A 13,496-nucleotide genomic window follows, 5' to 3' on the forward strand; every position below is an offset into this window, starting at 1 on the left:
CGAGTGTAAAATACTTCAAATGACGCTGCATTTCTTGTCGGCAAAGTGATATCTTATTAATTTAACTTTGAGAACAGGCTTTAAATTGATTTGCAGTATAATTTTATTGCTACTACTTTTTTTTAAATAAAATTATGACAGCTCCAAGTAAGGCCTCTTCTTTTGTTAAACTATCCCGTTTCATTAAAATCAGTTGTGCTGTTCGTGAAAAAAAAAATCAGCTAAATCGAAATATTAGGTTCTTTATTTCTTTTTTGCTTCCTTTTATGAAAACCAAAGATATAAATTTCCCATAATGAAGAAAATAAATGACGGGAAGTAGTACTACTGTACTCGACGAAGAAATCTGTATTTGTTTTATATGTATCGATTAGAGTAAAAATTTATTCGGCGAGAAGATAGTGCGATTAAAATCAGTTGTTATCATGCACAATAATTATGGAAATCGCCGGTTTAATTTGTTCCCATCAAAATTAGACCTCTGCGAATCTGCATGTTAAATGTATCATTAATACTTTTAACTACAATTAATATTTTAATCGTAATTTTTTCTCCCGTTCACTAATTTCTATAAGCAATTTAGTATACGATATAGCATTAAGTTTCCGGATTTTTAAAAACGTTTCTAGCGCGCCACCGAAACGTTAACTTGTACCACCGGATAGTACAGTGCAAGAATTTATGGGGTTTTAATTCTTTTTACAATCATGATTTAAGATAATTTTTATCTTTATTCTTAAGCGTTACATGTCAGTCGTGTCCCACCACAATATGTCGATCTAAACGTTTAATCTTTATTCATATCAAGCACGAATTTACATACAAATAAATAACACACGATTCAGTTATAATGCAGATAGGAGACTGTCGCTTCACACCGTTCGGCTACATCAGCTTCATAATAGATAAGAGACTACACTTTGATCTTAGCCAAGAGGCCGAGAAGCGATAATAGGAGACTGTAAACTCAGTACATTTTTCTGTTAGAAAAGACGGTGCTGACGGCGAAATTTTTCAGATAGTCGACAATATTATCAGCCAGATGAAGAGGATAGTTTTTTCGATACGCCCGTTGCTGTATCCGTTGTTTGCAGAAAGCTAGTACGAGATTTTTAAATAGTAAGTCTGGGTATATTTTTTTCTTCGTGGGTGGTTAGTCGCTAAAAAGCCGGATCATTTGTTTTTCAAATTTGTTATCTTTTGTCGCGCTATCTTAGCCATAGTTACACGTTTTATAGCATAGCTTTTACGACGCTTGGAAAGTTTTTCGATTTCAAACGAATGTAAAGACTGCTACGAAGTATTTTCAATAGTTTTTATAAAAATTATAGTAATTATTTTATTGTAATTTTTTTCGTACGCTAAAATTTTCCTTACCTCATTCTCTTTATTAGGTGGACGTAAGGAAAATACTCTAGAAAAAGACATAAAAAGTAGAAACATTTTTAGTAAGCCTCTTAAATGAGGCGCAAAATCGGTTATTCTGGGGAGAGTTAATCGTGCTTTACCCGTTTTGAATAGAGAATAGTTATTTTACGTTCTAAACGTAAATTGCTGTAAAAAAATTAATTAAATGGAATTAATTTTTAATCGTCTTACGTTTAAGTTTCGATGTTTAATTACTTTTTCGTAAGAAATCTTTTGTAAACAAATTTTTGTGTTTAGCTGTAAAATGTTCTAATTTGAATATTTATAACTCTGCAACCAAGTTGTTACATACTAAGTCGGTTTAAAAAACGGTATCGTTTTCACCGAATTTATAGCTGTCAAAACGAAATATTAAAGTGTGCAGTAATGGTTAGCTGTAATATCCATTTTAGAATAAAAAAAAAAATTATATACACTAATATTAGCGGGTTGATAGAACACTATTTTATTAGTAGTTATTATGAAGCGGCGATTTTTAAAATTTACTTTTTGTGTTAGTAGAGTCGAATCGGCTGTGTTGAAGTCGCCATATAATAGGCACATTATATTGTCGATCGCCTTTCTTTTATGGATTAAAAATCGAAACCTTTCTATTATTCTATTTGACCAACCTTGATACGCCTTATATCCACGCAAATTATTTCTTATTCTATAATTTTAATATTAACTGTTTAAAAAGGTAACGTTATTGTATGTATTGTCACTATTTTTGATTATACTTACATCGATGTTCATTTTATTATTCTGAAAATAAATTTATTGTAGCGAATTCAGTCGGTTGTGTCGGACCTTTATTTTGTCGTATATTACAATAAATTACGTATTATAAATTCTCTGTGAGGATGTTTAATGTAATGAACATCAACAATTATTAACAAGTTGTTAGATTTAATGAAAAATAGTTTTGTACTCATCTAGACAATTTTATGGTTATAGCTATTGCTTAAGTTATATAGCTGATACATAATTACAATATGATGTAACGGCCTGTTTTAGTTCATATCGGTTGACATTACAAATAATTTGTTTGCATACATAGATCCTTTTGTGGGTGTAAAATTTAGATGTGTGCGTGTGTGTGTCTGCTCTCATTTTTTGCAGTATATTTCCGAATAAAATACTTCCCTTCACTTTTGCTGTATATACAGATGACCAATTTCTGTGGTAGATTAACGGGATGCTTTGTTTTTGTTATCCTACGAATAGATTTTTATTTTAGATTACCCGCGCATCCATTAAAAGGAGCGAGTGTATATGTGATTTTTTTCTAAGACTGAACCCCTCGCTTCGATACCGCTTGTACGCGTAGCAGGTTTTATATTCGATTAGATTCATAAATCTATAGAAAATATAAATCTTTTATTCGTTAATAATACATTTAATGATTTTATTAAACCAAACGTTTTAGTTAATTTTTTTTTTTAATAGAATTACAGTAACGCCACGTAATTGTAAGTTTAATATAAAACTTATCCGATTAGCTACGCAGCACCGTTCTGAAATTTATGTAATCAGTTTTGAATAATTATACAGTAATTTGTAGTATAACACGTCATTCAAGTTTTAATACGAATTCACTGCTTATTTTATTTCAATTATTTAAATATTTCTCCTCTGAATTCATGTATCCAGCTGAGAAGACGAATCGTGCTGCCGCTATCGGTTTCGTCGAAAAATTAAAAGAATTAACGACATCGGACACCTTTTTTTATATTACGATGTATAATACTTTTTTCTATGAAATCATTTTCATATTCCGTCTTTTAGAGGCTATTTGAGAAAATGTCATTTAGTCCCGAGCCGGATGATTTGATCGCATTCCGGAAACATCGCGGTAAACCGCGTATTTCTTTACCTGATAAGCCATAAAGCTAATGTCGCGACGGTATGTTCCCACACTTTAACCGTAGCCATTTCGTCGCTCCGTTTTGTTCTGTACACGCATAAATTTATGAACATTATAAATTATTTCTGTCGCTTGGCCGTTTAAGCTTTTTCAGCTTCAGTCGCGCTAGACGTAATACTTCGCCCTACCAGAAAGCATATTATGATTTACTCTTCGTTTTTAAAAAGTTTCCTGACGATCTAAAATATTTTCCTACCAGCAGTTTTTAAATAAAAATTATTTCTCTTTTTAATATTATTAATTAAATAAGCCTAATTTTTTTCTTCGTATTCGTTTAAAGTGTACGTAAATACGTGCTGAAATATTTTTCAGCCGACACCTAAAATGTTACTTTTTACAGATTTTTTTTTTAATTTCTTGTATCCCTATTATTTCATATGTTTTTATATTGATTATAATCAATATAAAAGCCTTTATTTTATTGTAATTTTTCACGTTTTTATGTTACGTATAAGACCTTGACGTACGATCAAGGTCTTTCCACGGTTTCCATTGATCTTTCGACGCAAATTCTGGAGTAGTTCCTTTGTTTTCTGTGAAATAGCCTCTCTACCGTTCCTGACATGAATAATAAATAACTAACTATGCCCTTAACCGATTAAAGTATTTATTTACTGTAGCGCTGCACTAAGGATTTCAGTCTAAAAACCATTTAACGTAATAGAAATTAAACTGTAACCTAATTTGGAAATAGCAACGATGATAGCTTACCGTGTTAATAAAGAATGATATTAGGACCCTGTATATGAATGAACAGTATCTCCTAGGGTCCGTAATAATACTGTAAACATCCCTAAGGACATTCGATTTGGATCACGACTGAAATATTTAATCGGGTCTTGCATGCACAAGGATTTCATCACGGCCAAATAGTTTAGTCGCGGAGTTGCGCGTGCATACATCAAGACGGTATAAAGTACAATACGTATTACTTAACCGAATAAAATAACAATTTATCATATAATAATGATTTAATCTAAAGATTTTTCCGATGAAATTTTGTTATCGTAGGTTCTATCGTACGAAGTTATTTTAAGTGTAAATGTGGTAAAATTAATTAAGAACTCGACGAAAAGTCAATATTAAGAAATAGTTAAAAGGAAAAACAATTATTTTTTTTAATAAAATGTTAATTAAAGAAAAAACCGCTGTAGATACGTACTACTGACAAGGAGAGAGTAACTTAAAGCGTTAAGTTTGTTTGGACGATAGCGCATATGAACGGTAGTCAAAAGACGCTTTAATCAAAAATCTTTTTTTTGTCGTTCTCCGATGTTGTCATATGTCGCGCAATCTCATACGAGTCTATATTTATTTAAGCATTCGACTTTATACTGCTGTGTTTTACGCGACTGATTATATAATGCGTTTTGTAATCGCGAAGTACTTGAGCGCGCAATGAGCGACAGTCGATCTAAAAAATAGTGTTTTATATTATCATTTGTTTATATGGATTTCGAGGACGTGGCCATGTTACGTGCACTTATGATTAGAAACGCAAAAAATAAATGAAAAAACTCGCATTTGAAGTCGGTAAAGTTTCTCGGAATTTACATGTTGATCGATTCATATTATAGGATTTGTGTACCGAAATAAATTTTATTTATTTATCCGACGTGATCGTATTTTGGGGTCTTGTTCTGAGGTATTCACGGATCGACTATTTATTTTACAGAATAAAGCCCGTAGGATTATCTTTTCGAACGAGACAAGTGAATCTAGCGAGCCGATTTTCCCGGTACTAGTTATACCGGTGCGTACTAAATTGTGTGCGTTACAAGTTTACTAATGGCTATTGTGTTAAATACTCAGACGGAAAGTTATTTCACGAGAAACATTAATAATATTAATAGCTATCGCTTAAGACATACGGAGATTGACGTATTTGTATAAGTTCATCGTACTTTAGCCTGCGTTGCCATCCTTATTAAAACTGCTGAAGGGGCTTCGGCAGCTTTGAAAATAAATTAAAACGTACTTGATTGACAAAATATCTACATTCCAGTTCTGAATTATTGTTGCCCATTATCTACCGATAATTGTTCTTACTAGCGATAATTTTATATGTAATTATAAATAAATCTGGTTTACTGTATAATACATTAATTTTGTATACTATATTCTGTAATTTTATTTGTTTATTATTATATTTAGTTGCGATTATGATTAGTTGTGAATCTGACGGTCGACTTACCTTTGCTTCGGCTTTACGCGGTAAAAATAACTTATATATTTACGTGCGGGTTTAAATCCTGTAGCAGTCTGGACATTTTAGAAGGATATGGTCTTATTATGCTTGCCATTTTTACTAAATTATTGATCCGCCTAAAAACTTCCGCTCGATTTATTTAAAATAAAATTAAAAAATTATATTTTTAAGTAGTACAGAAACAATACTATTCTGATATTTTTCTGTAAAAATTACTTACCCGGGTGTTTAAGCAATATTAATTTAAATAATACGAGAATAAAAATAAACCAAAATTTTCATTATCTCCTTAAATATGTGCTGGAATCGTTTTAATTAACGCCTTCTGAATTGTATTACGTTTTGTAGGTGTTTTGTTTATTTATTATCTTCACGTGTTCACCTCGACATTATTTCATTTATTTATATGTTGAAAAGATGTACTTTAAACAGTTTTATTTAATAATTAATCGCGTACTTTGCGACGCTGATGTGATCGAGGTTTTAACAAATTAACATGCCGAATTAATTCCCGCTTGAACAAAATAAACGTTTTCTATACAATCCTATCTTGATTGTAAATTGTAACGTCAAATTGACTGTTATAGAAGTCAGGAACTAGTTTGAAGAAATTAACAGACAAATTTTTTTTACAAGAAAAATACCGTTATAATAAAATTAGCACGGAGCTCTGAAAAGACGCTAAGGGAAAAGTAAAATCCATCCGATAGAAATTACTTGACGAAACGCTTTTGTAAATGTGGCAGTTATAATTTTTAATTACATATTATCGTGTCGTATAGATTTAATCTAATCAATACAAAATTTGAAGTTACGATACTTGTCGACCTACACGGATGTAGGCTTATGTTGTTTTTACGAACAATTACATACGAAAAATTTATGAAACAAGTGAAACATTACAAGCAGTAATGTTTCGTAAATAGAGTTAACTATTAATATCAAGTCTTGATAGCTAATCGATAAACCTAACGTACAGAAATCAATTTTTTATTTTGTCAATTTTACACGTTTTTTTATATGTTTTTACTTATGTATTTTATATTTTTTTAAGTATGAAACTTAAATTACAAAGGTGATACTTTTCTGATTCCACATTACCTTAACAACGAAGTAACATAAATCTCAAAAACGGAATAATGAGAAGTTTAGTTATATCTAGAACCCATAGTATTATAAGAAAATGCAGGAAAAATGACACTGTTTCGCCCAGAATCAGCTCGTGTAAGCGGTACAAATCTTTCAAAGTCCATGTTAACCGCGGCGTGTATGAACTGGTCACCTGATCAGAAAAATTCTCTGAAAGATAATAAATTAAGTCATTTTAATTTATTTCATCCTTAGCATGTATATAGAAATTACTTACGGCCGAATGGGACTTCAGCCACAACATTAATCAGAATACTGATAAAGAGACATCTCTGATTATTAAAATTACGAATGTACATTTTTCTAATTACCGGTTAAATATTGTCACGGACAAAACAAAACACAAAGAAAAAAATGATCAGAATTTTAACAAAATTGTATTTTCAAAAATTGCTAAGTAAATTTTTAATGGTTATTATTTATGTTAAAATTTTACCTGATAAAAATATGTGCTGTAATAGCATTAATACTTATTAAGGAGATTTTAAGATTATTAAAAAATTGAGCATGTTAAAATACTAATATAGACCTGATTTTTGTGCCATTTTGTGGACCTCCTTACTTGACAAGTAGTGCATCCAGTTGTAAAAATCAGATTTAGAATTATTGGTATTGGATCGCTTATAATGAATTTTTAATTCATGTTCGTACAAAATTTTTACAGAATCGTTTTTTTTCATCAGCCCTTCAAATGTTTTACAAAATATACTAGTTATGGACGAGAGTTTTAGGAGTAACTTATGGACATGTAATGTGAAATCTTATTTTCTTAATATGAATGCAAATTTTGAAAACGTAGTTTAAAAATATTTAAGCAGAATGATCACTATAGGGTAAAAGGAAGAAAATATGCAAACTACATCCTACATTTATGTTGTAATATGTTGTTAAATTAAAAATGATGAAGCAAAATATATAACAGAGTGAAAAAGCTATACTGACACAAATAGTCACTCAATAGTAGCCACGGTATTAATAGTGACTATTAGCTGGTTAGTGACGATTGATTCAATCAAAGTAACTTTCCATTGTTTTTACCTGTTAAGAAATTTCCTAATAATTAGTTAATTTATATTGTTTTCTGATGTAAATTAAAAGGTCCAGAATGTAATCACTTGCAGTATTTTTCAATCCTCTTATTAGAAAGTATTTACAATATTTCCTTCATACTGACATTGAACTAATGCTTGAATCAAAGTTTATCAAAACATAATTTTATCTGGTTTGTTTCTTCTAACCGTGATCTTGATTCTCTTTTATAGATACATTAAGAGTATTTTCTGTTTAATGAGTCAAATCAAATCGTGGGTCTACCCTTTACTATGGTTGTAGAAGGTGTTAAAAATTATGTCCATCCACTTCTATGCACTTATCAACATGTTTGACCATATTCCTGGCTACTCTTGTTAGCTGTACCCTGCCTATTTCCTGGATTTCATTGGTAATGTTTTTTCAATCCCTTCAGGGTGTGTGGATTGCTCCTGTAAACAATTTCTTTTAAATAACCGCACAGAAAGAAATTTGGACTAGTCAAGATCAGGGGATCTTGATAGCCGCAATCCTTTAGAAATGATTCTTCCACCGAAAAAAATCCTGTAGCATCTCTATAGTAGAACAAGCTGTATGGTAAGTGGAGTTGTCCTGTTGCAGCCAGCAATCATGCTCATCCTCTTGCGAAAGTGCCATGAACTTTTGGATAATTTCTTGATAGATGACAGCATCTACAGTTTAAAAAAAAACATGGCTCTTATTATTCTTTGCCTTGAAACTGCACACCATATTCCTACTTTTTGTGGATGTAAGAAAGATTCAAAGAAAATGTGTGCATTTTCAGTACCCTAGGTACGGTAGTTCTGACTGTTATAAAGGTGAAACCACACTTCATCTGCGAAAAATATTTCATCGTAAATTCCAATGTTGCCCGTATAAAATTTCTTGAACCTGGCAATAGTGAACCCTTTTAGCATAATCGGCATTAATTAGATAATGGAAAACCTGCATTCGATATGGTTAACATTTCAACATTCTCCTAATTGCAGTGTGGGCTGAACCTAGTGAAACGTTCTTTTCCCAGTTAATTCTCCACAAAGATTTATGAGGAGAATTTGTAACTGCTGCTTTAATGTCCTGCACAACCTCTGTTGTTAAAACTGATCTGTGTCGCACATTTCTGGCCTAACGCCAAACCTGTTTCACAAAATCTTTTAACTAACTTCTGAGTAACACTTTTCACTGGTGTTTTCCTTTGCAAATTTCTTCCTGAACTGTCACACATACACATGAGATTTCATCTTTAAGTAAGTTTCCATCACAAATACATATTCTTTATCAGTTAACCACATTGTTACAAATAACAACACACAATTACACAACCTTTAAAGTTCATTGCTCTATAAAGAAAAGTCATTGCTCGACACAGACCGGCAATTTTCAAATGTGCAGGCAATAAACAGTCCTGTACTAACAACTTTCACATTATTTTACCCATCTTATAAGAAACATATGCATTTTAACAAAAATTTAGTTTAAACTACTGAGTGATGGGGCTGCTTTCACACACACTCTGATACACATGTGTGTGTGTGTGTGTGTGTATGCATGTATCAATATATATGTCCAATAACCAATGCTTGCAGGCAATCTTGACATGAGTCACTCGTCATTCCCAAAGATGACATTGCCCCTCAAGAATTACAAGAATTCAATGCCAGGCTTATTGGGTAAGTGAGAAGTGAAGTGGTTTTCTGTTGTCTTCTTCACTGAACTAAATTTACTGTTCCATGTATCTGTCATGTGATCAAGACACCTTCATGTTGATCACCTCACCATATGGACTGGTTGTGTAGTGAACAACATTACTTTAAGGGAAAAAACTGTAATCAGTATCTTTTGTTCCTCAAGTAGATGCATATAAAGATATGCATCTCAGTTATAATAATGAGCAGGACAGATAATGTGAAGTGACAAATTCATTCACCACTTCTATCGAGAAACAGTGTTTTCTAGTTATTTGGACATTTATAACCTACTATCCATCAAATGTATTTATTTTTATTTTTGAAAAATCATTGGTTTTAATGTATACAGTTTCTTCTTGTTCTTTATTGTGCTCCGATTCAGCTTCATTTCTTGAAAGAATTGTATTTTTGCCAGCATTATTTGAATATAGATTCTACAGACATCTAGAATTTTATTACCATATTTCCAGACCTTCTGAATGACATTCAGTTTTGATATTTGTTAAATATTATCCACTCACATGTGGTTCGGAACAAGCTTGACTGATCGATAATATTTCATTATTATTTTCTCAGTACTATTTCCTACCCGTAATTCTGTTGTATTAAATAACATTCCTTGGTTTGGCAGTTAGGGTTTAACTAGCTACCAATATACACTACTTTTTGAATGAAGGGTCCTACCTTTGGTTCCAGTTCAATAAAGCATATTATAGTAAATAAACTTTTGTATTTAAAGATTTCTCGCATATCATACTGAAAATCAATCAATCAATTTCATAGAATTATTAGAGAAACTAAAGTTTGCACTACCAACCATTTTTTTTTTAATTTACAGATTGTATTAGTAGACCACTATGTGGTTTTTTTTTAAATTTAACTTTGAAGTGATTTTTTCAGAAGTTGGCCAGTTTCACATTAATTATTTTCAGTTAATTGTTGTAATTCATCTACCACATTGCAAATTAATGGGATTACAATTAAAACTGGGTTACTGTTCAGACCATCAATATGATGTATTCCTGTGATGCGATTCATCCAAAAAAAAATCAAGAAGTTACACTCAGCCTGATAATCGAACTACAGTTTCATTTCTGATAAATTGTAACTACTATCAGTGCAGCATGTAAAAGAATATTATCTACTAATATTCTTCTGAATATTTTTCAACATAAATTAAACAGATGATTTTTTTTTATCGTGGTTGCTGTTGAAATATACTTCAACATCAAATCAGAATAAAAAGTTTTCAGTGTCAAGTTATGCTTTATGAAATAGTTCAAAAGTTACATTTTATCTGATTACTTTCTTTCATTCACAGATTTTTTGAGCATTTTACCTCATTTTTTGTGATTGAATCTGTGTGGTGTGTTAATGATGGACTGTTGTGTGGTTTAATAAAAAAATTCCTAATAAGTTGTTTAAATGTTTTCCTGGTAACTTGTTTTGATATTCAACTTCAAAAAAATTTTTAATGGTTATTTCCTTCCTCCATTTGTGTAACTTTTTTTTATAAATTGTGTAAATTTTTTGTCAATTTTTTTTTGTTTTTAAACAAAATTTTTAGCTGATTTTCATAATACGTAAAAATATCTTATAATTTTATTTTGTACATTTCACTGTAAAGTAGGCAAAATTACTGCATTCTTCAAAAATGCTTTGTGAATGATGCAATTTAATTTAATTAATTAATTTTAATTAGTCCATGTTAGTTTTTCTTTTTTGTTCTTTTTTTAGTTATGTAATAGTGCTAATGTACTAAATTAAGAGAGGGAGAGAGAGAGAGAGTTTTTTATTTTTGTATAAGTATACTTGCAACAATATTTATGGGTATATAAGTAATGTTATATTTTTTAACTGTTGTATGTAAAAAGTATTTCCTGTTTGTATTTAATTTTATATTTCTTCACATATTGTGTGAATGATTATTTTACAAAATTTTAATACAATGGGTTGTAATTTAATTTTATAAGACTTTTATTACTATTTTTTCATAAAAAGTATAATTTATTAATGGGGATTCTATTCTTGTTTTGTTTAAAAGAAAACCATGTTAATTTTTTAGTGTATTTCTTTTTCAGAAATTCACCAAAATTATTTTTATTCCCTTACTGCTAGCCCAATGTTTGTATTAAGTTGCCTGGACTATCTTTAATGCAGATAGGTTCTATTCTTTTTTTCTGGTTAGGAGTGCTTGTTTTTTTATAATTATATAAAATTCATAATTACATATATATGAGATGTACTTGAATATAAGTTTGACCCTTACCGATGCTACCATCAGCAATAATAGAAAGCTTAGGGGCATTTATGGCTTACCAGATCTAGAATCTTATGATTGCTTTCCTTTCGAAAACACACATTGTCAAATGTTGACTGGTCCAGTAGCCATACAAAAGTGTAATAAATAACTTCTGCCATGTTCTAGATAAATTAGTTTGAGAAAAACAGTAATCCCTTGAGGTAACTGAAATTGAGGAAGAAGAGGATTTGATAAAAAATAAGAGCATATTAGAGATGGTCGGGTTGATTTTTCTCGTCTTTCAATGTCCCCCTTTAGTTCTGTTATTTTAATTAAGAGGCCTATCTTTACCTGATAAGCCAAAGCCCGGATTGGGATATTTGTACAGCTAGTGAGAGAGCATTATCTACCTACAAATGATTTCAAAACAAGATGAACATACCATACAAAGATGAACTTCAAGCGCTTTATTTCTTCTACATATTTTACATCAGTTTTTTTTTCTTATCTTGTGTCAAACAAGGCCCAAAATTAATCTGTTAATTACCATAAACATAATGATTGTTAATAATATGACTTTTGGAAGTAGTCTGCTTAGAAACTATAGCTGTTCTCAACAAAAAGTTCAGCTGTTCTGAACTCCAAGCAAAATTTGCCAGACAGTGGGAAAGAGAGTGTAAAATTATTAGATTACCCTTTGTCTTCTTGAATGAGCCAAATAGACTGTTTACATATGTTACCTTTTCAAGTTTTCTGAAGTGATGTTGACATTCAGCCTTATGACACCAGATTGAACATCCCTCAGACATGCAGTTTTAACCAATGACTTTCTTACTTCAGGTGCGCATCACATCCATAAGATAAAATGGGTCAGATATTGTGAAACAACTAATTAATAAAACTGTTTCTGTTATTGCAGTGCTTTGTTTACATTAATTTTAAACATAGAGAACACCAATTGATTAGCAACGTAGATAATTGCTTAAGCACATTCATGTTTATGTCTGGCAGTACCAAATGTTTCAAACATTTGACACAGAATCAGGTTTAAACATTTGACTCAATTAAGTGTTTGATCTATATATACCTGAAGTATGAAGAAAAATCAGCCATAATCGACATAAATCATAAAAAAACTGCATTAGTAAGTAAAATATAACTACCGTTTACATTATAAGAAAAAATAAACAATTAAATATTTAACAATACATATATGTTAGTTGCGTAGTTTATAAATGGCTTTCTCAGGACACTATTTTCATCATACTATTTTTGAGGTGTTCCTTATTTCTCTTGCATATTCTTTGTACAGTTTTCCTTCATGTATTTTACAAAATCATAGATTTTGACCACCTATTTAAGTCCACTGATTGATGTCAGCTAAGTTCTAAGGTTGGCTTCTGATTTTGTCTGATAAAAAATTTGTTTGGGTTATGATGCATTCTTTCACTGCATTTTTGTAAGGGTAGAAAAAAAAGTTAAATTTTTTAAAAACGTTTTTTATAATATTGTAGCAAAAACATATGTTGTTACAATATTGTATTATTCCACATATATTATTAGCATAACACTTAAACCAATAATTTATTTATGCATACATTGTAAATTGCTGACAGGCCATTTCGTTTATAATAAATTGATAAAGAAAATAACAGATATATAAGTATTAATCATGTATATATATTAATACGTGTATTATACGCAAATCTGTTTAGTGAATATAGAAACTGTTATTTGTAATCTTTCTTTACAGCAGCATATAAATGTCATTTTGTGGAAGAAAATGGTTGCCCAGTTATCTGGCATAATGCCGCTAAGTGAAGT

General features: G+C 30.6%; 1 protein-coding gene across 2 annotated transcripts in view; it reads left to right on the forward strand.

Annotated features, from left to right (window-relative positions):
• LOC142323548 (beta-1,3-galactosyltransferase 1-like) overlaps positions 1-13,496 on the forward strand; it is a 66,094-nt gene that overhangs the window by 25,692 nt on the left and 26,906 nt on the right. Inside the window, exon 1 of one of the 2 annotated variants that reach the window (XM_075363326.1) lies at positions 1,005-1,119. The exons of the other annotated variant lie outside the window; for it this stretch is intronic. The gene's annotated coding sequence lies outside the window, so the exon portion shown is untranslated. Of the gene's footprint in view, positions 1-1,004; positions 1,120-13,496 lie in introns of those variants that run through there. 2 annotated transcript variants of the gene reach the window in all.

The sequence above is a fragment of the Lycorma delicatula genome, chromosome 4, assembly GCF_047948215.1.
Source record: "Lycorma delicatula isolate Av1 chromosome 4, ASM4794821v1, whole genome shotgun sequence".
Lineage (NCBI taxonomy): Eukaryota > Metazoa > Arthropoda > Insecta > Hemiptera > Fulgoridae > Lycorma > Lycorma delicatula.